The sequence below is a fragment of the Oncorhynchus tshawytscha genome, linkage group LG13 (assembly GCF_018296145.1).
Source record: "Oncorhynchus tshawytscha isolate Ot180627B linkage group LG13, Otsh_v2.0, whole genome shotgun sequence".
Classification (NCBI taxonomy): domain Eukaryota; kingdom Metazoa; phylum Chordata; class Actinopteri; order Salmoniformes; family Salmonidae; genus Oncorhynchus; species Oncorhynchus tshawytscha.
This window is the reverse complement of record NC_056441.1, coordinates 51,419,720-51,444,030: the sequence shown is the minus strand read 5'-3', so window position 1 is coordinate 51,444,030 and position 24,311 is coordinate 51,419,720. Positions and strand designations below refer to the sequence as shown.

Sequence of the window (24,311 nt, the reverse complement as noted above, 5' to 3'; positions counted from 1 at the left end):
GCTTTTCTCCAGGTTCATCTCTCTGTAGGCGATGGCTTTGTTATAGAATCGCTTCCTTTTGGTGGTTGTAGAATTTAAAGGCTCTTTTCTGGATTTTGATAATTAGCGGGTATCGGCCTAATTCTGCTCTGCATGCATTATTTGGTGTTTTATGTTGTACACTGAGGATATTTTGCAGAATTCTGCATGCAGAGTCTCAATTTGGTGTTTGTCCCATTTTGTGAATTCTTATTACCATAAAGGGCAATGGGTTAGAATGCCCTTCTTGCCTTGTCTCTCAGATCGTTCACAGCTTTGTGGAAGTTACCTGTGGTGCTGATGTTCAGGCCAAGGTTTGTATAGTTTTTCTTTGCTCTAGGGCAACAGTGTCTAGATGGAATTTGTATTTGTGGTTCTGGCGACTGGACCTTTTTTGAAACACCATTATTTTGGTCTTACTGAGATTTACTGTCAGGGCCCAGGTCTGGCAGAATCTGTGCAGAATATCTAGATGCTGCTGTAGGCCCTTCTTGGTTGGTGACAGAAGCACCAGATCATCAGTAAACAGTAGACATTTGACTTCAGATTCTAGATGGGTGAGGCCGAGTGCTGCAGACTGTTCTCGTGCCCTCCCGAATTCGTTGATATATATGTTGAAGAGGGTGCGGCTTAAAGCTACATCCCTGTCTCACCCCACGGCCCTGTGGGAAGAAATGTTTGTGTTTTTTGCCAATTTTAACCGCACACTTGTAGTTTGTGTACATGGATTTTATAATGTCGTATGTTTTTCCCCCAACATTAATTTCCATTAATTTGTATAGCAGTCCATAATGCCAAATTGAGTCAAACAATTTTTTAAAAATCAACAAAGCATGAGAAGACTTTGCCAATGTTTGTTTGCAAATTAGAGTGTGCAGGGTGAATACGTGGTCTGTCATACGGTCATTTGATAAAAAGCCAATTTGACATTTGCTCAGGACATTGTTTTCACTGAGGAAATGTACGAGTCCACTGTTAATGATAATGCAGAGGATTTTCTCAAACGTTGCTGTTGACGCATATCCCACGGTAGTTATTGGGGTCAAATTTGTCTCCACTTTTGTGGATTGGGGTGATCAATCCTTGGTTCCAAATATTGGGGAAGATGCCAGAGCTAAGGATGATGTTAAAGAGTTTTAGTATAGCCAATTGGAATTTGTTGTCTGTATATTTTATAATTTCATTGAGGATACCATCAACACCACAGGAATTTTTGGGTTGCAGGATTTGTATCTTGTCCTGTAGTTCATTCAAGGTAATTGGAGAATCCAGTGGGTTATGGTAGTCTTTAATAGTTGATTCTAAAATTTGTATTTGATCATTTACAGTGCCTTGCAAAAGTTTTCAACCCCTTGTTTTTTTCCTATTTTGTTGCATTACAACCTGTATTTTAAATGGATTTTTATTTGGATTTAATTTAATGGACATACACAAAATAGTCCAAATTGGTGAAGTGAAATAAAAAAAATTACTTGTTAAAATGAGAAAATTAAAAAAACATTTATGCACATATATTCACCCCCTTTGCTATGGATCCCCTAAATAATATCTGGTGCTACCAATTACTGCCAGAAGTCACATTAGTTAATTAAAGTCCACCTGTGTGCAATCTAAGTCTCACATGATCTGTCACAAGATCTCAGTATATATACACACCAGTTCTGAAAGGCCCCAGAGTCTGCAACACCACTAAGCAAGGGGCACCACTAAGCAAACAGCACCATGAAGATCAAGGAGCTCTCCAAACAGATCAGTGACAACGTTGTGGAGATGTACAGATCAGGGTTGGGTTATAAAAAAAATGTCTGAAAATTTGAACGTCCCACGGAGCCCCATTAAATCCATTATTAATTATGGAAACAACAAACCTGCCAAGAGAGGGCCGCCCACCAAAACTCATGGACCAGGCAAGGAGGGCATTAATCAGAAAGGCAACTAAGAGACCAAAGATAACCCTGAAGGAGCTGCAAAGCTCCACAGCGGAGATTGGAGTATCTGTCCACACTACCACTTTAAGCTGTATACTCCACAGAGCTGGGCTTTACGGAAGAGTGACCAAAAAAAGACTTTGCTTAAAGAAAAAATGTGTAAACACATTTGGTGTTCGCCAAAGTCATTTGGGAGACTCCCCAAACATATGGAAGAAGGTACTCTGGTCAGATGAGACAAAAAAAAATGTTTGGCCATCAAGGAAAACGCTATGTCTGGTTCAAACCCAACACCTCTCATCACCCCGAGAACACCATCCCCACAATGAAGCATGGTGGTGGCAGCAGTGGGGATGTTTTTCATTGGTAGGTAGGGACTGGGAAACTGTTCAGAATTGAAGGAATGATGGATGGCACTAAATACAGGGAAAATCTTGAGGGAGACCTATTTCAGTCTTCCGGAGATTTGAGGCTGGGACGGAGGTTCACCTTCCAGGAGGACAATGACCCTAAGCATACTGCTAAAGCAACACTCAAGTGGTTTAAGGAGAAACATTTAAACATCTTCGAATGGCCTAGTCATAGCCCAGAACTCAATCCAATTGAGAATCTGTGGTATGACTTAAAGATTGCTGTACACCAGCGGAACCCATCCAAATTGTTGGAGCTGGAGCAGTTTTGCCTTGAAGAATGGGCAGAAATCCCAGTGGTTAGATGTGCCAAGCTTATAGAGACATACCACAAAGTATTGACTTTGGGGGGGGTAATTTCCTGTTTGTTTCACAATAAAAAATATTCAGCGTTTTCAAAGTGGTAGGCATGTTGTGTAAATGAAATGATACAAACCCCCCAAAAATTGCATTTTAATTCCATGTTGTAAGGCAACCAAATAGGAAAAATGCCGAGGGGGTGCTTTTGCAAGCCACTGTATATGTTTTTGCTGTTTGTTCTTTGTTATAGAGCCAAAAAGATTGGAGAAGTGATTTACCCATACATCTCCATTTTGGATAGATAATTATTTGTGTTGTTGTTTGTTAAGTCTTTTCCAATTTTCCCAGAAGTGGCTAGTCGGGATTCTTCAATTACAGTACATTGAGCTCATTTCTGACTTGCTGCTCCTTATTTTTCCATAGTGTATTTCTGTATTGTTTTAGGAATTCAGCACAGAGACCCAGGTTTGGGGATTCTAGTGGGGGGATGTAAGCTCAGCAAGAAAAGAAACGTCCCTTTTTCAGGACCCTGTCTTTCAAAGATCATTCGTAAAAATCCAAATAACCTCACATATCTTCATTGTAAAGGGTTTAATGCAACCACTGTGTCAGATTTCAAAAAAACTTTACGGAAAAAGCAAACCATGCAATAATCTGAGTACAGTGTTAAGACATCAAAGCAGCCAAAAAGATATCCGCCATGTTGGGTAGTCAACATTAGTCATAAATAGCATTATAAATATTCACTTACATTTGATGATCTTCATCAGAATGCACTCCCAGGAATGGCAGTATCACGCCCTGGCCATAGAGAGGTTTTTATTCTCTATTTTGGTTAGGCCAGGGTGTGACTAGGGTGGGCATTCTAGTTTCTTTATTTCTATGTTTTGTATTTCTTTGTTTTGGCCGGGTGTGGTTCTCAATCAGAGGCAGCTGTCTATCGTTGTCTCTGATTGAGAATCATACTTAGGCAGCTTTTTCCCACCTGTGTTTTGTGGGTAGTAGTGTTCTAGTGTTCTGCACCTGACAGGACTGTTTCGGTTTCGTTTCTCTCTTTGTTATTTTGTTCTAGTGTTCAGTGTTAATACAAATCATGAACACTTACCACGCTGCACTTTGGTCCAATCCTTCATGCAACGACGACCGTTACACGCAGTTCCACAACACATGTTTGTTTTGTTCGATAATGTCCATCATTTATGTCAAAATAGCTTCTTTTGTTAGTGCGTTTGGTAAACAAATCTAAAAGCACGTTCAGTTCCAGCCGAACGTAGGATAAAAAGTTCAAACATTTTCATTACAGCCCATAGGAACTTGTCAAACTAAGTATAGAATCTATCTTAAGATGTTTCTATCATAAATCTTCAATAATGTTCCAACCGGAGAATTCCTATGTCTGTAGAAAAGCAATGGAACGAGAGTTAACTCTCTCTTGACCGCACCACAGAGCCTGTGGCAATCTGCCAGACACCTGACTCATTCCTCTCTCATTCGGTCCCACTTCACAGTAGAAGCCTCAAACAACGTTTTAAAGACTGTTGACATCTAGTGGAAGCCGTAGGACGTGCAACATAACCAATATCCCACTGTATCTACAATAGGGGCTGAGTTAAAAAACTACAAGCCTCAGATTTCCCACTTCCTGTTTGTATTTTCTCAGGTTTTCGCCTGCCATATGAGTTCTGTTATACTCACAGACATCATTCAAACAGTTTTAGAAACTTCAGGGTGTTTTCTATCCAATACTACTAATAATATGCATATTTTAGCATCTGGGACAGAGTAGCAGGCAGTTTACTCTGGGCACCGTATTCATCCAAGCTACTCAATACTGCCCACCTGTCACCAAGAAGTTTTTAAACATTGTTTCCCATGCTTGTTCAATGAACCATGAACAATTAATGAACATGCACCTGTGGAACGGTAGTTAATTAGGATAGGAGGACAGTCACTTGGCCAAAAGCCAGGGAAAATGCAGAGCGCCAGATTCAAATAAAATTATATAAACATCAAACTTTCATTAAATCACACACGTGAGATACTATAATATGCATATCTTATATTCTTGGCATGAGTTGCAGGAAGTTGAAATTGGGCACGCTATTTATCCAAATGTGGCCAGGGTAATAAATTGCAATGTCCGTACTATGAAACGCCTAAGACAGCACTACAGGGAGACAGGACGGACAGCTGATCGTCCTCGCAGTGGCAGACCACACGTAACAACACCTGCACAGGATCGGTACATCTGAACATCAAATCTGCGGGACAGGTACAGGATGGCAACAACAACTGCCTGAGTTACACCAGGAACACACAATTCCTCCATCAGTGCTCAGACTGTCCGCAATAGGCTGAGAGAGGCTGGACTGAGGGCTTGTAAGCCTGTTGTAAGGCAGGTCCTTACAGGTCCAGACATCACCGGCAACAACGTCGCCTATGGGTACAAACTCACAGTCTCTGGACCAGACAGGACTGAAAAAAAGTGCTCTTCACTGACAAGTCGCGGTTTTGTCTCACCAGGGGTGATGGTCGGTTCGCGTTTATCATCGAAGGAATGAGTGTTACACTGAGGCCTGTACTCTGGAGCGGGTTCGATTTGGAGGTGGAGGGTCCGTCATGGTCTGGGGCGCTATGTGTTACAGGGAAGACATCCTCCTCCCTCATGTGGTACCCTTCCTGCAGGCTCATCCTGACATGACCCTCCAGCATGACAATGCCACCAGCCATACTGCTTGTTCTGTGCGTGATTTCCTGCAAGACAGGAATGTCAGTGTTCTGCCATGGCCAGCGAAGATCCCGGATCTCAATCCCACTGAGCACCACTAGGACCTGTTGGATGGGAGTGTGACGGTTAGGGCCGTTCCCCCCAGAAATGTCCGCGAACGTGCAGGTGCCTTAGTGGAAGAGTACGGTAAGATCTCACAGCAGAACTGGCAAATCCGGTGTTGTCCATGAGGAGGAGATGCACTGCAGTACTTAATGCAGCTGGTGGCCACACCAGATACTGACAGTTACCTTTGATTTTGACCCCCCTTTCTTCAGGGACACATTTTTCCATTTCTGTTAGTCACGTCTGTGGAACTTGTTCAGTTTATGTCTCAGTTGTTGAATCTTGTTATGTTCATACAAATATTTACACAAATAAACGCAGTTGACAGTGAGAGGACATTTGTTTTTTTGAGTTTAGCTAAACTGTCGGATTTTGATGGGGATTTTTTTATTATGTCAATTAGATTGACTGTTAAAGGACCATTTAACTTATATTTTATTTTTCGGTACATGGGAATTTAACCGCAAAACGTCTTTTTATGTGCACTATGTCACCACGCACAGACTTTTATCCACAACAGGTCAATTTGATCGAAACACATCTCTGGTGTATGTTTTATTTATGCAGATTTTAGAATATTCACATGGAAATCTGTCACGAATTGGATGGAAATCTAGCTATTGGATGTGATGCTCTACTAAGTAAATATTGGACCCAGACAGAGTTTCTGACCTCTCGAAACACAGTCTGAATGAATTACCGGTGTGAGCATCACACTTGAGACCTAGCTCATCCTTCCACCTCTCAGTGGCCATCAGGGGGGAGAGACAAGATAATGCAAGCCATTTCACAGTAGAGACAAAGACCCGAAAAGAAAGGAGAAAAACAAAGTCAGTCAACAGAACTGGGACATAGCCACTGCTGTAGAGCAGTCAATCATGTTGGAGTGCTTTGCAGGCAGACCTTGTCTGGTCCCACTGCCTGCCTGCAGTTTGGAGCCTATTCTTATTCAAGCTCTGGTAATGAGGACTTCCTGCCTGTGTGCTCATTGAGATCAAGTGATGATGGAGCGCATCTCATTTGGGCTCTGGCTGCCTGCTCAGCGCTCCTCACACCTGTCAAATGCCTGCTGTCCTCTCCCACACACATGCATGCACGCAACACGCACGCAACACGCACGCACAACACACGCAAACACACACTGCACAGACGACTGATGGCGTGGGAGACTATTGGATAACTTTTTATTTATTTTTGCTTGACAGTCTGAGTAAGCGTCAATTTCCGGTCTCTCAACATTGGACCAGAGAGGGTATACTCCGTAAAAACAAGAAAAACATATGCAGTCTCAGAAATACATATTTTTTTTGTTGCCATTCCACTCTGATGGTCTCTGTGACCTTTGCCAAGGTCACATGACTATTTCAGGGGGACGTTGTGTAATCAATGCTAGGCCGATGGCTATGTCCTACTCCTTCATCACACGGCAATAGAGTTACACAAAACAGGGTAGATCTAGAGTGAACTGGGATCAGCTGTTCAGTGAGCTCACCTCAGCTCCCCTTTCTACCAACACAAACACACAGAGTTAAGACTGAGCACAATGGACTGGGAGAGCAGGTCCACTGCTGCCCGGTACGCTCCCCGGGCCTGGCCGCCCCTCCTTTGTATCTCTGGCCTTATAGATCTTTTGCCACAGATGGAACCTGCTAGCAAGGTGTTGTTTACTCCCGTTCATTCATTAACGTGCACAATACAGTACATCCATTCAGTTGTCCCTATGTTTCGTTATTTTCTTCTCTCTTTATGCTGCTTCATAAATAAGTAAATAGTGTATTTGATTTCCCTGTAGTTAATTATTTAGGCAGCGGTGATACAGGCCTCTCCTCCCAGTGCGCGGAGAGAGCGCCAGAGCCATGTTTTAGCCCGTTCCTAGGCAACCGGGTGGATATAGTCAGGCATCAGTAACATCCTAATGACGGTGTGCATGCGAGGAGAGTGCAATTTATGCATTAACACTGGGCTACCATTTGCATGCACTTGCAAGGGCTTAATGAAACAAATGTGGCATTTTCTGCACCTCTCGCCTCGAAACTGGAACGTGTAATATCACAATGCTGTCACAATTGTTAGTCTACTTCTGGTTTAAAGCCTTTATCGAGTATGTAAGTGGAAAGAATCTGTGATGTTTGCTGTCAGTTGTTGTGGCCTCAAACAGTCTCATAGAGGTTCAATGGTCATGGGGCAATTTAGCTCTGCGTGATGAGACGCAGGGTCAGTCAAGGGGTAAATAAATGATTGAACGTATTGGCTAGGCTGCGAAAGGGGCTACTTAATCGATTCAGCCCATTGATCCAGAGATGGTCGGCTGTGATAATAAAAGGGAGCATTTAAATGAAGAATTGGAATGAAGACCTGATTGGAATTGTTTGGCCTTTTTTCGATTTGTTACAAAATTAGTCTCCATAATATATTAGGCCACTGAGTGCAAAGGTCAAATAGTTATAGGGCTTGGCTACGGTTGCTCTAAGCGTGTCTTGTGGTTACATTACGTTTGGGGTAGGCCCACACCACAACGTTAAGGTTAACGACTTCAGTATTCTGACAAGGACATTGGCTCTGGTTTCAGTGGGTGACACTGGCGGCTGGCATTAAGCATTATTAATGACCAAGGAAATTCACCTCCAGGCTAGGCATTAATTGTATCGCTAGAGAACTTGTAGAGAAAGAGCACATGCAGTCAAGGTGTGTGTGTGTGCGTGAGTGCGTGTGTGAGTGTGTGTGTGTGTATTGTCGACTTCACGTGGTTAAACAATTACTTCCCTGATTGGTATGAGAGAAGCCTCATAGAATTAGCTGTGATTAGATCGTGGTGCCACGGAGTCCCCTCGCCACGTTGTTTTCCAGCTGATTTTTGTCGACATTGTAATCCCATTTGCATCGACATGTTGGAAATGCCAAACGCCCATGCTTTTGTCTTGTGTTAGTAGCTAATAAAAAAATTTGAGATTACACTGTTATTACGCTTGAAATGAATATACAATTACATTTCATTCACACCAGCTCTGCTATCGTCTTGTCATGTTGCCGTAAACTGTAGGCCAATTTCAATCCAATCCACACTGTACCCTTAGTGTTGACATTTCTCATTTGTATACATATATATATATATCTGTACAATGTCCAGGTTCCTGTGCGTCAGGTGCAAAGGGCACCCCTTTTCGTGACTGCCCGCACCCAGTCATTCCGCGCCGTCTCTTAGAATTGCCTAGGTCTTTCTTTAAAAGGGTAATTCGCTCCGTCTCAACACAACTGGGTGACACTTCTTTTTACAATCAGTTTCTCCATTGCAGGATTAAAGCGGAAACGACATTGACTTGATGTTGTTTAACAGTCCACCAACCCAGTTTACATGTGGGCTACTCTTAGCGTCTCTCAGTGAATTATAGGCCAGGAACAATGTCAGCTCTTGTATATCAGTAAAAGAGGTCCTTGTTTTACATTGAGTAATAATGTGGGGCACAAGCTAGGCCATGTCTTGCATGTGGCTTGTATGATAAGCAACCTTAACTTTAACAGGAAGGCTTGTGTTAGCTTTCCGAAACTAATGCATTAGCTTTAGATCAGCTGACTAACACAGTTTAGTGCAGAATAACCAACTTTGTTCCACTCTAACCACCCCTCCCCTCTGTCTCTCGTCTCCAGTGTTCAGGGAGCCCTATACGGTTCGGGTGGCAGACCAGCGGTCCATGCGGGGCAACGTGGCCGTGTTCAAGTGCCTCATCCCCTCGGCCGTGCAGGAGTACGTCAGCGTGGTGTCCTGGGAGAAAGACACCGTCTCCATGGTGCCAGGTAGGAGCATCTCAGATTTAGACCTGAATGAATGGAAATGGGGAAAATGGGCTGTCTGGTTGGCTGGTTGGTTGATTGGTTATATGAGCATGAAGATGGCAATATTTTTGGGCCCAAAAAAAGTACAACTGTTATTTCCAACGCGGGATGGACATCCATCAACAAACACATTCGCACTTTGAAAAGAAACTTCACAACCAATCACCAATGCATGTGAATGGGATTGCTTAGTTGATTGGCTGATATGCTTAGTTGGTTGGCTGATTGCTTAGTTGATTGGCTGATATGCTTAGTTGGTTGGCTGTTTGCTTAGTTGATTGGCTGATTGCTTAATTGATTGGCTGATTGATTGGTTGATTACATGAGAAGGAACATGACAAACATGTCGGATGAAAGTGTTAAACAACTGTTATTTCTGTACCTTGACTGTGGGATGAACATTCACTTGCAAACACATTCACACGGGGAAATAAAAACGCATTCCATAAAAAGTCACAGCGAACAGACTCTGGACTGTACCACCCACTGGATTGTTGTGTGTGAGCATAATGGTTTTTGAATGTTGATTTTGGGCTCCTGATTTAAATGAATATCACACCCTGTTTTTTTTTCCCGATATTGCTGGTTAGACCCTCAGACCCCTGTTGAGGTCGCTTGGAGTTCTGTTTATCAGCACTAATCTGTTTTGTGGTTTTTAGTGCCGTGTCCCATTTTGCCTGGACCAAAGTGTCAAATGATTCAAAATGGAGTCTCATGAAATGGCCTCTCATGGGGTGATCTGTGGCTCGTCACTCATTGCCGTTTTTAATAGCAGTGTGAGGGGGATAAATCAGACATTAGAGCTGACGAATGTGTGTGTTTGCGTGGGTGTGAGCTTGTGGGTGTGAGCGTGTGTGTCTGAGTGTGTGCCTGCGCACCCACGTGTGTGTGTGTGCGTGTGTGTGTGCGTGTGCGTGTGCGTGTGCGTGTGCGTGTGTGTGTGTGTGTGTGTGAAGAAGCTGCAATTCAATGACATTGCCTCATTGTAACTCATTGGATTGATGGAGTGGACCTGTTTACCCATTGATCACATTCAGACCATAGAAAACAAGCCATGACACACAAACTGTCTTTATATTCTGCCTATGTCACTATCTTTGTCCTACATTTGTAGGGATGTGCTGTCAATTTTCCTGCAATATTAAAATATCTAGGTTTCTATTTGCGTCTGTGTTATAACTGCTAACATGCTGTTACAGAATGTGGATATATATGTGTGTGTGTGTGTGTGTGTGTGTGTGTGTGTGTGTGTGTGTGTGTGTGTGTGTGTGTGTGTGTGTGTGTGTGTGTGTGTGTGTGTGTGTGTGTGTGTGTGTGTGTGTGTGTGTGTTGCGCTGTGTGTAGATGCCTATAGTGCTAAAGGTCGCTCTGCGGTCCAGTAGTAAATGAAGGGGTGTCAGAGAAGACTGCTCAGGTCAGATGACACACAGGTCGCTCGCCTCGCTCCAGCTATCACCACCTTCTGATACTCCCCTTTCACCTCTCTCAATGTTGTTGTGTGTGTGTCTATGTTTGTGTGCGTGTGGCTCTGTCCTTCACACTGGAGCACTCATTGATCCAGTGCAGCTGCGTTTTGTATGTGTGTGAACAGGGCCCGAGGGAGGGGGGCTGAATCGATAAAGCTTGCTGTCGGATTCCCCTCTCCTTGTCACGGATACCCTCAGTGTGAGTGGTGAGACCCAGTCGGTCTGTGTGAGTGATGGATGGAGAGATGGATGGATGTGTGTGTGCCTGCCTGCCTATGTGTGTGTATTTCATTAACATATGTATTAGCTGTCAGGCCTTGTATGTCCTCTGATGATTCAAATCTCCATACCATGGCTTTGTGCACATACAGGGACATGCTGGTGTTGGTTTAGCAGATGGTTGTACTGCTATAGACTATAACACCAGTTCACTTCACACCCACGGAATTAGGGCGAGGTGACTCTCTGCCCCACTGAGCATGGGGGAGGGCAGATCATCAATGCTGAACTGACTGAGTCACATGGCAGTGGAAGGCAATAGAATCTCTGCCCTCCATAGCTGACTATATCCCCATTCTGAAGTCTTCGACTACTATTATAGGTAATTGGATAAAGCTGATACGATATAGTGGTTATCTCTCTCTCTCTCTGTCTTGTTCTCTCTCTCTGTCTTGTTCTCTCTCTCGCTCTCTCTCTCTCTCTCTCTCTCTCTTTTTCAGATTCAGATAAGCCCTACAAGGTGGTCGAAATCATTCCACAGGGATGCTGGCCCATGTTGATTCCAATAATTCTTACAGTTGTGTCAAGTTGGCTGGAAGTACTTTGGGTGGTGGACCATTCTTGACACACATGGGAAACTGTTGTGCGTGAAGAACCCAGTAGCATTGCAGTGTTCACCTGAATTCACTTGGTCAGTCTATGTCATGGAAATGTTCCTAATGTTTTGTGCACTCAGTGTATATCGATACAATGAGACTATGCAGTGCGTGCATGCATCAACATTGATTAGGAACAATAAGATACAATGAGATCATCTATGGAATGCAGACGTGCTTGCAGGTGTCAGTTGTGTGTGTGTGTGTGTGTGTGTGTGTGTGTGTGTGTGTGTGTGTGTGTGTGTGTGTTTGTGTGTGTGTGTGTGTGTGTGTGCACACATACATATGCAAGCACACACACACACACACACATTCTGATTTGTGCACATGGTATTGTATGGGTGTGTGTGTACATGTAGGAGTGTGTGGATTAGTGTATGACATGTTTTTTTATGTATAATTTCATGTGTATTTAGAGTGTATCACATGAGGTGTTGTAAGTATTTACATTAATTCAATTATAAAAAAAAGAATCCAATAATTATCAAATCAAAAAAGAACAAAAACATAACACAATGAAACAAAACACATAGAACCACAAAGTCTGTCCCATTTCTCTGTGGTTGTGGCACATGGTGACACATTTAGCTGCCAGCTTAGTTGACTGTTGCAGAATGGGGAGTTTATGTACATCAGGAATCTGTCTAAAGTTTGCTATCTATTTTTCAAAAACTGGGAAATATGAAGTGAATCTCAGTTTGTACTTCCTGTCAATCACAATACCTACATATTCTCAGATCTCTTCAGAAGCCAAGATTTAAGGTGTCTTCTTTCAATTCCTAGACTCAAATCTCTCAGTCTGTATGTTTCTGACAGAATTTAAATGCTCTTGTCTGCACTTGAATGTGTAGAGGGAAAAGTCACAGTTCTGACCTGCAGGCGCTCTTTTGAGTATTTCGGTGGACACCGGAAATACTTTACAAAATTTGAACTGAAATGTCTCAATGGGGCCTTTTCCCCATTTGCCGAAGTTGAGAGATGGGGTCCCCATACTTCGCGACCATACAGTATTACCGGGGTCAGAATGAAATTGACCATTTTAACCACATTTTTATAAGGGTATTTGTTTTGCTGAATTTGTATTTAATATCATAGAATGCTTTTCTGTTTTTTTCACTAAGGGCCTTTGTAGCCAGGCTGAAGATCCCTAGTGAGCTTATCTCCAGGCCCCGGTAATTATAGCTGGTACTGTGCTTTAGTGTAGTTCCACTTTAGGTAAACTGGTAGCTGTTTCACTGGGATCTGACTTACTTCTGAAAGACAACGATTGAAGTATTTTCTAAGTTTACTGTTGGTGTCGATCTTTGGCGGTACTGCTCTACAAGGGATAGGCTCTATTGTAATCCTTGTTCTGTGGGTGACAACAAAACTAAGTTGTCAGCATACAACAGGCACTACCAAGTCTGTGTGTCATTTACAGTGCCCTCAGAAAATATTCACACCCCTTGACTATGTCCACATTCTGTTGTGTTACAGCCTGCATTTAAAATGGATTCAAACGAGAGTTTGTGTCACTGGCCCACACACAATGAGCCATCATTTCAGAGCGGAAAAGGTTTGATTTCAGACAGTGACAAATGAATTCAAATTGAAAAGCTGACATTTTTTAAATGAATAAGTATTCAACCCCTTTGTTATGGCAAGCCTAAAAGAGTTCAGGAGTAAAATGGTGCTGCACAAATCACATAATACGTTGCGTGGACTCACTCTGTGTGCAACAATAATGGTGATTAAATTAAAAAGATTTTTGAACGACTACTCCATCTCTGTACCGTAAGGTCCCTCGATTGAGTAATGAATTTCACGCTAAGATTCAACCACAAAAGGTAGTTCACTGCCTCGCAAAGAAGAACACTGATTGGTAGAAGTGTACAAAAAAATAAAAATAAGACGCTGAATATCCCTTTGAGGATGGTGAAGTTATTAATTACACTTTGGATGGTGTATCAATACACCCAGTCACTACAACAACATACAGGCATCCTTCCAAATCACTTGCCGAAAGGAAGGAAACCGCTTAGGGAAAACAGTTACAAAGATAATGGCTGTGATAAGAGAGAACTGAGAATGGATCAACAACATTGTAGTTACTGCACAACACTAACCTACATGACAAAGTGAAAAGAAGGAAGCTTGTACAAAATAGACATATTTTAACCCACACATCCTGTTTGCAACTAGGCACTTAAGTAATACTGCAAAAAAAATGTGGCAAAGAAATACACTTTTTGTTCTGAATACAAAGAGTTATGTTTGGGGTAAGTCCAACACAACACATCAATTAGTACCACTCTTCATATTTTCAAGCATGGTGGTGGCTGCATCATGTTATGGGTATGCTTGTCATTGTTTTTTTTAGGATTAAAAGAGACAACACAACTATAAGCACAGGCAAAATCATAGCGGAAATCCTGGTTCAGTCTGCTTTCCAACAGTCACTGGAAGTCTTTCAGCAGGACAATAACCTTAAACACGAGGCCAAATCTAAACTTAAGTTGCTTACCAAGATGACATTTAATGTTCCTGAGTGGCCTAGTTACAGTTTTGACCGAAACCAGTTCGAAGATCTATGGCAAGACTTGGAAATGGCTGTCTAGCAATGATCAACAACCAACTTGACAGAGCTTGAAGAATTTAAAAAAGAATAATAGGCAAGTATTGTACAATCCAGGTGTGCCATGATCTTAAAAGACTAACTTATAAACACGCACAGCTGTAATCGCCGCCAATCGGCTTCTACAAAGTTTTGACTCAGGGGTGTGAATACTCCTATAAATAAGATATTTCTGTGTTTAATTTGCAATAAGTTAAGAGTTTTTTTGTTGTCGTTGTATAATTCCCAGAATTAATTTTGATCAATGGCCTCAGGCAATTTGATAATGTTTTATTTCCATATGCTTTTCTTTTTTTTCTTGCGCAGGAGTTGTTTGTATGCTCTCATTGTATATGAGGGGTTTCGGCTCAACTCCTCAGGGGTTGTTTGTATGCTCTCATTGTATATGAGGGGTTTCGGCTCAACTCCTCAGGGGTTGTTTGTATGCTCTCATTGTATATGAGGGGTTTCGGCTCAACTCCTCAGGGGTTGTTTGTATGCTCTCATTGTATATGAGGGGTTTCGGCTCAACTCCTCAGGGGTTGTTTGTATGCTCTCATTGTATATGAGGGTTTCGGCTCAACTCCTCAGGGGTTGTTTGTATGCTCTCATTGTATATGAGTAGGGTTTCGGCTCAACTCCTCAGGGGTTGTTTGTATGCTCTCATTGTATATGAGGGTTTCGGCTCAACTCCTCAGGGGTTGTTTGTATGCTCTCATTGTATATGAGGGGTTTCGGCTCAACTCCTCAGGGGTTGTTTGTATGCTCTCATTGTATATGAGGGGTTTCGGCTCAACTCCTCAGGGGTTGTTTGTATGCTCTCATTGTATATGAGTAGTTTCGGCTCAACTCCTCAGGGGTTGTTTGTATGCTCTCATTGTATATGAGGGGTTTCGGCTCAACTCCTCAGGGGTTGTTTGTATGCTCTCATTGTATATGAGTAGGGGTTTCGGCTCAACTCCTCAGGGTTGTTTGTATGCTCTCATTGTATATGAGGGGTTTCGGCTCAACTCCTCAGGGGTTGTTTGTATGCTCTCATTGTATATGAGTGGTTTCGGCTCAACTCCTCAGGGGTTGTTTGTATGCTCTCATTGTATATGAGGGGTTTCGGCTCAACTCCTCAGGGGTTGTTTGTATGCTCTCATTGTATATGAGTGGTTTCGGCTCAACTCCTCAGGGGTTGTTTGTATGCTCTCATTGTATATGAGTAGTTTTTGTATGCTCTCAACTCCTCAGGGGTTGTTTGTATGCTCTCATTGTATATGAGGGGTTTCGGCTCAACTCCTCAGGGGTTGTTTGTATGCTCTCATTGTATATGAGTAGTTTCGGCTCAACTCCTCAGGGGTTGTTTGTATGCTCTCATTGTATATGATTGGGGTTTCGGCTCAACTCCTCAGGGGTTGTTTGTATGCTCTCATTGTATATGAGGGGTTTCGGCTCAACTCCTCATGGGTTGTTTGTATGCTCTCATTGTATATGAGTAGTTTCGGCTCAACTCCTCAGGGGTTGTTTGTATGCTCTCATTGTATATGAGTAGTTTCGGCTCAACTCCTCAGGGGTTGTTCGTATGCTCTCATTGTATATGAGTAGTTTCGGCTCAACTCCTCAGGGGTTGTTTGTATGCTCTCATTGTATATGAGGGGTTTCGGCTCAACTCCTCAGGAGTTGTTTGTATGCTCTCATTGTATATGAGGGGTTTCGGCTCAACTCCTCATGGGTTGTTTGTATGCTCTCATTGTATATGAGTAGTTTCGGCTCAACTCCTCAGGGGTTGTTTGTATGCTCTCATTGTATATGAGTAGTTTCGGCTCAACTCCTCAGGGGTTGGCTGTTTTTATTTTTTTGCAGAGCGTTCGTAAAACTTTTCCGGGGAGAATACATTCTTTGTCAAACACTTCTTTTTAGGTTTTGTCTTTGTTTATTCTTTTATTGTTTGTCCTAAATTGAGTCCAATATTTCAGATACATTGCTGATGTATTTGGTTTCTAGATTTCCCCCTTCCCCCTGGGTTAGGTTGTAAAGAAGTGGCATGGAAACTGTTTAACATGGCAACACTTTCAGTACTATCCATGTTCAGTTTGAATTCCTCCAGATAGTTTTCAGTCCATTTAATGTTTGGTTTCAGTGAATATAGTTTTTTTTCCTACGGGTAGGGGGTGTACTGATGGTTTGTCAGAATCTTGTAGGTATGTCACCGTTTGGGAGTGGTCAGATGAAGTGAGTTGTTGCTTGACTAGAAAGGCATTGATTGATTTAGGGGATATGTCTGTGATGGCGTAGTCCTCTTGCACTACATCCTAAGGCTGAGCAGAGTGTCAATCTCCCAAGAGAATCCCCCCTAGTCCTGCCATTCACTATATAGAGACGAAAGCTTTTACAGAGATGCGCCACATGTTTCCCACTCTTGTTTATTATTTCTATGTTATTTTTTACATACACCAGAGTCGGGTGTTCCCAAATATGCGAGCATGTCAATTTATTTCCCCGTTCCGCATTTTAATTCCCCACTTATCAGAACCGAACCCTTTGACTGGAAGTGGGAGGCTTCCTTTCGTAAGTTTGTAATACAATCCTCCTTGAAACGAGTGGATTCTTTTGGTGGTATGAAGATTGCCGATAGAGAAAGTGTTTTGGGATGGAATCTTTAACTGTCATCAGTATATACCAACATACCTCGTGAGTTCCTGCCATTCTTCAGGGAGGACACAACTAATTCTCTTATCGCCTGTAGGACAGTGGATAGTCGTGTCTGTATGACGCAGTGTCTCATGAAAGATTGCAATATCAATATTGTTAACACTGTATAGAATTCAAGTCTGTGGTTTTGTTGCCAAATGCTGAATAAAATGGAGGCGTTGTTTGTTCCAGTTACTTATCTTAAATGAACCCATAAGGATAATAATTAGTACTTTCTAAGATGGTTCTGCTACCTACAAAGACAGAATGAATGAAAATATCACCACATTACTTTTGAGCAGAGTATGTTCAGCAGAACCTAATTTGATTTAGTTGGGCTACAGCAGGGGGCTTTGGTCTTTGTGCCCATCTCTCTCTCTCTCTCTCTGTCTTTCTCTTTCTCTTTCTCTACACATTCTCCCTGGTACAGAGCGGGCAGTGTATGACAGCACCTCCCTCCCCAACAGACACAAACAAACACTCTCATACCCGCTGTCATACCAGTTATCTATACTTTGGAGTGCCAATTAAACAGAAGTCCATAGATAGCATATGCAATTCATTTGAGTGTGTATAGTATGTAGCTGACCCTATCCCCACACCCACCAAACACACACACACACACACACACACTTTGTCAATTCATGAAGAAGCGGTCTGTCGGTTTGCTATTTCATTTGAGCAATAAGACCAGTATGCATTGTCTCATTGACATGACATACGGTATGACATGGCCAGCGCTTGTCATCCCAGACGTCGATAAAGCTGGGTTTGGATTTTGTTTGATGAAGAGGCAGGGGTGTGTTTTGTGACAGCCGGGCTCACTATGATGTGACCCTGCGTGTGTGTTGTGTCACTATTTGACAGCCAAATGTGTTTGCAGTGGGGAGAGCTGGAGAGACAGGGACAGGAAGGGAGGAGGGGAGAGGAGAGGAGGGAGAGGAGAGAGAGGGACAAAGATTGGCTTTGTTTGGTGGATCAGTGACACGGGTTTCTTCGCCCCTCTCTCTACCTCTTCTCTTTGACTACTGGTGTGGCTGTCAGTTAGGGAATTTGCATTTGTTTGGTTGTCAGTTAAGAAATTGAAAGAGGATGTACTTTACTTTATCTTTTGTGTGTGTGTGTGTGTGTGTGTGTGTGTGTGTGTGTGTGTGTGTGTGTGTGTAGAGGGATGTCATCTGTGTGTGTGTGTGTGTGTGTGTGTGTCATTATGTTAGCGTTAGTGTGTCAGTTTGTTAGTATCCGTCTCCTCCTCCTCCACTCAGAGCTTAAAACGGTGTGAGTTTTATCTTGTCACCATGGCAACGGGTGCAAAATGTCGCTCGCAATGAGGAAGGTGTGAGGATGCATCGCTGCGTGATTTTTATTATAGCATCACCACGACTCTGCACTGCCACACACACACACACACACACACACACACACACACTTAGTAAGAACAACAGACATGCATACACTCTTTCAACAGCAAACAAAAAGAGAAGATACATCGGCAGAGAAAACATATAGACCTATTAATATATGCTGAGCTGACACAAATGCATTCCAGAAGAATAAGAGAGACAGAACACACATAGACATACCCACGCACGCACACACACAGTCTTTCTCCCTCGCTCGTTATGAAGTTGATGAGGTGTAGGCTTTGTGACTGTTGATATAATAATGTGCCCTTTGTGGGGGGTAGACAGCCCAGTCATGTCCAGACTTGTCCTTACAAAGGGACCGCACTTGTGGTCACACACACACACACACACACACACACACACACACACACACACACACACACACACACGCACAGAGAAGCACCAATTCCCAATCTATGTACCTGAGATGAGGGGGGTAGATAATGATGTCTGTATTTGCATTCTGGCTGAGCTTGTTTAATCATCTATCTGCGCTCTCTCTTCTCCCTCTCTCAGTGGAGTGTAGCGTCATCACAGCTGCTGCTTTTGCCCCAGTCTCCATTTTGTGACCACTCTGCAAGGGCCTCTGTTCTCTCTCTCCCTCCTCTTCTCTTTCTCACTTTTCCACTCCCAATCTTTCTCTCTTGTCCCCACTCTTTATTTCTCTCCCACTTTCATGCGTCCATTTCAGGGCACTTAGTGGGAAAGGTAAGGGGACAGTGGGGTGACAATAACATAACTCCACCAAAGATGAGAGAAAAAGTGAGGGATAGACAGAAGAGAGAGATTAAGTGACCGAGAGCAGGGGATCCTAAATTATGCAGACAGGAGGATGGGCAAAGAGAGGGATAAAAGTCTCGGGAGGAAGATCGACAGATGGACTTAGAGGGAGGTGCACACTTTGAAATCCTGATGTCGCCGGGCTCCCAGGGAGCTAGTGGAGGGCATGGCGCTCTGCCTCTGTCTCCCCATTAAATATGCATCTCTGCTTCTCGTCTGTCTCACCATTACAGAGCGGGGGCCGGGGGGGGGGGGGTGTATTTGTGTTGGGGGAGTAGTTTTTACCTGCCTAGTGGTTGGTAGGAGGGAAGGGTGGAGTTGTAGAAAGGAAATGGGTGCTGTTTACTTATTGAGGCGTGTTTATGAGGCGCGGAGCGTGTCTCTGTGTGCGTGTGTGTGTGTGTGTGTGTGTGTGTGTGTGTGTGTGTGTGTGTGTGTGTGTGTGTGTGTGTGTGTGTGTGTGTGTGTGTGGCGACAAGGCGGCGATACATGTTGTGCTAGATTATTTATTCAGCACTCGTGTTTGGGTGTTTTACAGAGAGAGCAGGTGCAGAGCGACTCTGAGCGCGCTCTGTTTGACAGGGGACGAGGGGTGGGGGGGCATTGGCAGGATACGGGGGACTAAGACACAGAGGCATTCACCGCAGTCCACCGACAGAACAGAACCCGGCACCCTACTAGGATGATAGGCTTTGATTCTGTATGTATACCCGTACAACTTCAATTAAATCGCCCAGATCAGTGAACACAACCGGCGCTTATTAGAGACAGGCTACTATTTGAGCCAGGAATTGATTTCCTTCGTTAAGTTTCCATACATACCTTTTGACTTCCCCCCCACCTTGCAGTCTCGCCCTCTTCTTATCCACCTCAGACAAACATTCAAGTTTGACTTTTTGACTTCGCTATTCTCTCCCTGGTTTTGGATCAGTTACGATGTTGCTGTTGTGTTTTCTTTGTGGTGGCGCCATGGCGATGACATTATATCATTTAAGATTGACAGTATATCACAATGTAATGATTGCTTATTGTTTTGATGTTGAGACGGATGTGTGGATGGCTGGATGGATGGATGGATGGGTGGATGAATCATGACAATTGCACATAGAGAGATGCAGATGAACAGATAGAGAGAGAGAGAGATGTGCTACAGCGAGGTTGAAATGAAGAGATGGAGGAAGATTGAAGGAGGGAGGGAGGGAGGAGAGAGAGAGGGCTGTGCACGAGGAGAATTTCAATGGCACTCCAATCATGCAGGCAGCCTCGTTAGCTGGGGGAACATTTGCATAGTGCTCCGACGGATTCATTTGGCCTTACTCAGAGAAGATGGCTCCTATTCCTCTCTCCTAGTTAGTTATGCATTAACCTCCACAGCCACTGTGTGTGTGTGTGTGTGTGTGTGTGTGTGTGTGTGTGTGTGTGTGTGTGTGTGTGTGTGTGTGTGTGTGTGTGTGTGTGTGTGTGTGTGTGTGTGTGTGTGTGTGTGTGTGTGTGGAGGAGGGGGTGTATGTGTGTCAGACACCTTTGTCTTTGTGTGCAAAGGGTGCACTGTGTGCATGCATGTTTGTGAATACATCCCTGCATATTTTGGGGACATTTCCAGTCCTCGTACCCAGTCAGAGCCCGATCACTCCCTCCCTCTACGAAAGCCTGTCTAATTGGGTTTCGTTCTCCAACAGTATGACTGTTCCGCGACATTGTAGCATAGCCATGTTAACCCAGCCCAAAGAGCTAATTAACAAATGAAACCATGATTCTGCCTCTGATAATGAGATCCGTGGTGCTGATGATACGCCACGTTGGCATGACGATGAGGATGGACATCATTCCCGGGGGCTGTTACCAACTCCGGGGTGTGTGTTGGTGATGATGGGGAACGTGTGAGTAAGTGGAGATGTCGTAGATAATGAGGTATCCAATGGATGTGTTCTGCTAGTTGTTGAAATGACACTGCCATAGGGACTAATGCTGTTTGACTTCAACGGCAATCAGAAAGACTGGCAGGGTGTGTCATAGTGGCCTGGAGCAAAGTAGTCTTTGTGTATCCATCATATAGTAATCACAAATGGAGTCCACCCCAGGAACTCGATTTTAAACCATTGAACTGTGCAGAATATGACCAAACCAGACATTCACTCAAACACACACATACAAAACCACAATCACCCTTTAGCTTGTCCTTTCCATAGATCTCTTCTAGTGAGGGCCACAGTGCAGTCGATGGCCGTTGGTGTGAGGAGGGTAAATCATCGCGTCCTCCTGTCCTTGTGTCTGAGTAGCGGTGTTGGTAGAGGGGGATGGGCGCTGTGAGGGACATATGGCAACATGGCAGTCCCAGGCTAATGAGCCATGGCCTGAGAATGTGTACACCAGAGAGAGGGAGGACGCTGGGGGAGAATAGAGGAGAGGATATAGAGAGAGTAGAAAGGAGCGGTGAGAGCTGGAGCAAATAGATGGAGAGCGAGAAGGAAAGCGAATGTCAGAATGAGAAATTAAGAGGTGGCCTTGTCCCCACTTGCTGTAAATCTCTCTCTCTCTCTCTCTCTCTCTCTCCCTCTTTCTCTCTTTCCTCTTCTCTCTCTCTCTCTCTCTCTCTCTTTCTTGCCTCCTCCTCTCTTTTTGGGCCAGGGCACACAGGGTCTATCCAGCTGCCCATAGTCCTATCCATCAGCCAGCAGATCCCCTCCCTCCATCCCTTTATCAGGCTGATAAATCACAGCTAATCAAAGATCAAATGGAGACAGCCGAAAGAGCCTTGACACCCAGCAGACAATGGACACTGACAGGACAGAAAGAGACAGAGGGAGAGAAAGAACGAGAGAGCGTAAAATAGAGGCCGGAGGGAGGAGACAGAGGTGCGTGTGTGTGCGTGTGTGTATGTGTGTCCTGATTGACCACTGTTGAGAGGGATGGCTTCTCCATGCATCATTAATAGCTAATCAATGGCCTCGCTGGAATATATAGAGTGTCTGAGGAGTCCCACAAGCCTTTAATCTGGACATCTCCACAAAAGCCCAGCACACACACACACACACACACACACACACACAAGATCAATAACACAGGAGAGAGTGTGAGGTCTGTACTATGGAAGAGCACGTTTGACAGCAGCTTTGTTTGCAGACTGCATTAAAAATGGAGACGAGAATGTGACTACATCATTTTGCTCTCTCTCTCTCTCTCTCTCTCTCTCTCTCTCTCTCTCTCTCTCTCTCTCTCGTTCTCTCTCCCGAGGCTCTTTATTTGCTTGCTTGATATTCCCCCTCTCAAGAGCTTATCAGGTCCAACCAAAACCACTTCCTGTTCCGGATCAGTATTCCACTGTCTTTTAAAAATATATATTTTTTTTCAGCTGCTGCCACACTTTCATTTTCCTTTCTATCTCCCCTGACTTTCCTCTTTTCCCTTTACTCGCACTTCCTCTTCCTCCAAAGTGCGTTATAGCACCAAGGTCTCTCTATATACTGTCCGTGTGTATTCTACACCCCCAGAGTTCAACAGAGCCCAGGCAATGGCCTCTCCTGTCTCCTACTGACGTTTGTAAGAGTGATGAAAACATACGTCTCGTTCTCCGTCGTGTCCTGTGGAGAATTATTCAAACGTCTGTCCCTTTTCATTTCCTTCTCAGCTCGTTTCCAATTTCTGCACTTGTGATTTAACTCTCGCCCTGCATTAGCGTACCTCGGGGGTTCAAGACTCCGTCTCTGGTTCTTCTCCTCAACCCTTGTCATCACTCCTGTCTGTCTGACAGGTAGAAAAGGCAGAGAACCTCCCCATTGTTTTCAACAAAACGTATTTTATCTGGCCAGCTATCAAACTCACCACACCTGACTATTGTATGCGATTGATGTGGCATTCATTGACCAGGAAAGGAACAGTCAAACCTTGTAGCTGATGTCTTTTTATTACAGCCCATGTTTGGCTGATATCTGTGGAGAGGAGCGGCCTGGATTGTCTGCCTAGACATCAGTTCAGTAGACCACCTACGGCCCCACAAGTCTACAGGGTTCATCTGAAGGTCATGTTTTTCATTCTAGTATTCAGAGGACAACCCTCATACAGTAATACATCCCCTTGTCTACGCCAAACCCAGACCCAGTTTACACCACAACTCAATTCATACACACCTGAACCGTTCTGTCCTCTGGAAAAGGAATATGTAAAATAGGGAAGGAAGAGAAAACATATATTTATTCGACGGAAGCTTAGCTGACTAAGACTCCCATAAGACAAAGTGGTGAGAAGGGAAGGGAAGAGAGTGGAGGGAGGTGTGGGGGGGGGAATGTAATTTGTATCTCATATACATTTCAGTTGAAAGAGATCCTAGCCTTGATACATACTCTCTGGAGTACACCCCCACCCCGCCCCAACACAGACACATCTGTCTCTCTCTCAAACACACACACACACACGCACACATCATTTTAAATACTCACCCGCACAAGCAGGCTCTCTCTCTCTCTCTCTCTCTCTCTCTCTCTCTCTCTCTCCCTCTCTCTCATATACACACACACACACTCTCTCTCTCTCTCTCACACGCATACACACGCGTACGCGCACACACACACACACACACACACAGACACACACACACACACACACACACTCTCATTTTCTCTCCTTTGTGTACAACCCTCTCTCATGTATGAGCACAAATTGTTCCAGATGGGTTGACAGTTGAGTGCTCATACATTCTCTTCAGCAGGCTCACAGCACAGAAGGACATTGAACATGGAAGTAATAGGAAGACACAATAATGTGGAAGCACATACAAACACACACACGCACTGACTCACTCACTGAAATGTGGGAAGCATTGCCATGGAAATGTGTTGGTAAAGGAACCTATTTAGCTATGAAAGCAGAAGGCAAACAGAGACTCCACCTCTCTCTCCTCTCTCTCGTCCCTCCATTCTATCTCTACCTTTCAGAGCGCTCATTTGAGAACGAGCTTACCCAAATTTGACCGGCACATTGATTGTTGCACCCGCTCGAGCAAAACATTGGACCACTGCTACGCTAACGTCCGCGGTGCATACAAAGCCCTCCCCCACACTCGCTTCGGCAAATCTGACCAAAATCTGACCATGTGTCCATCTTGTTGCTCCCCTTCTATAGGCAGAAAACTAAAACAGGTTGCGCCCGTGCTTAGGTCTATCCAACGCTGGACTGACTAATCGGATTCCATGATCGAT

The 24,311-nt window shown here is 44.0% G+C and overlaps 1 pseudogene; it reads left to right on the top strand.

Annotated features, from left to right (window-relative positions):
* LOC112266058 overlaps nucleotides 1-24,311 on the top strand; it is a 147,698-nt pseudogene that overhangs the window by 18,657 nt on the left and 104,730 nt on the right.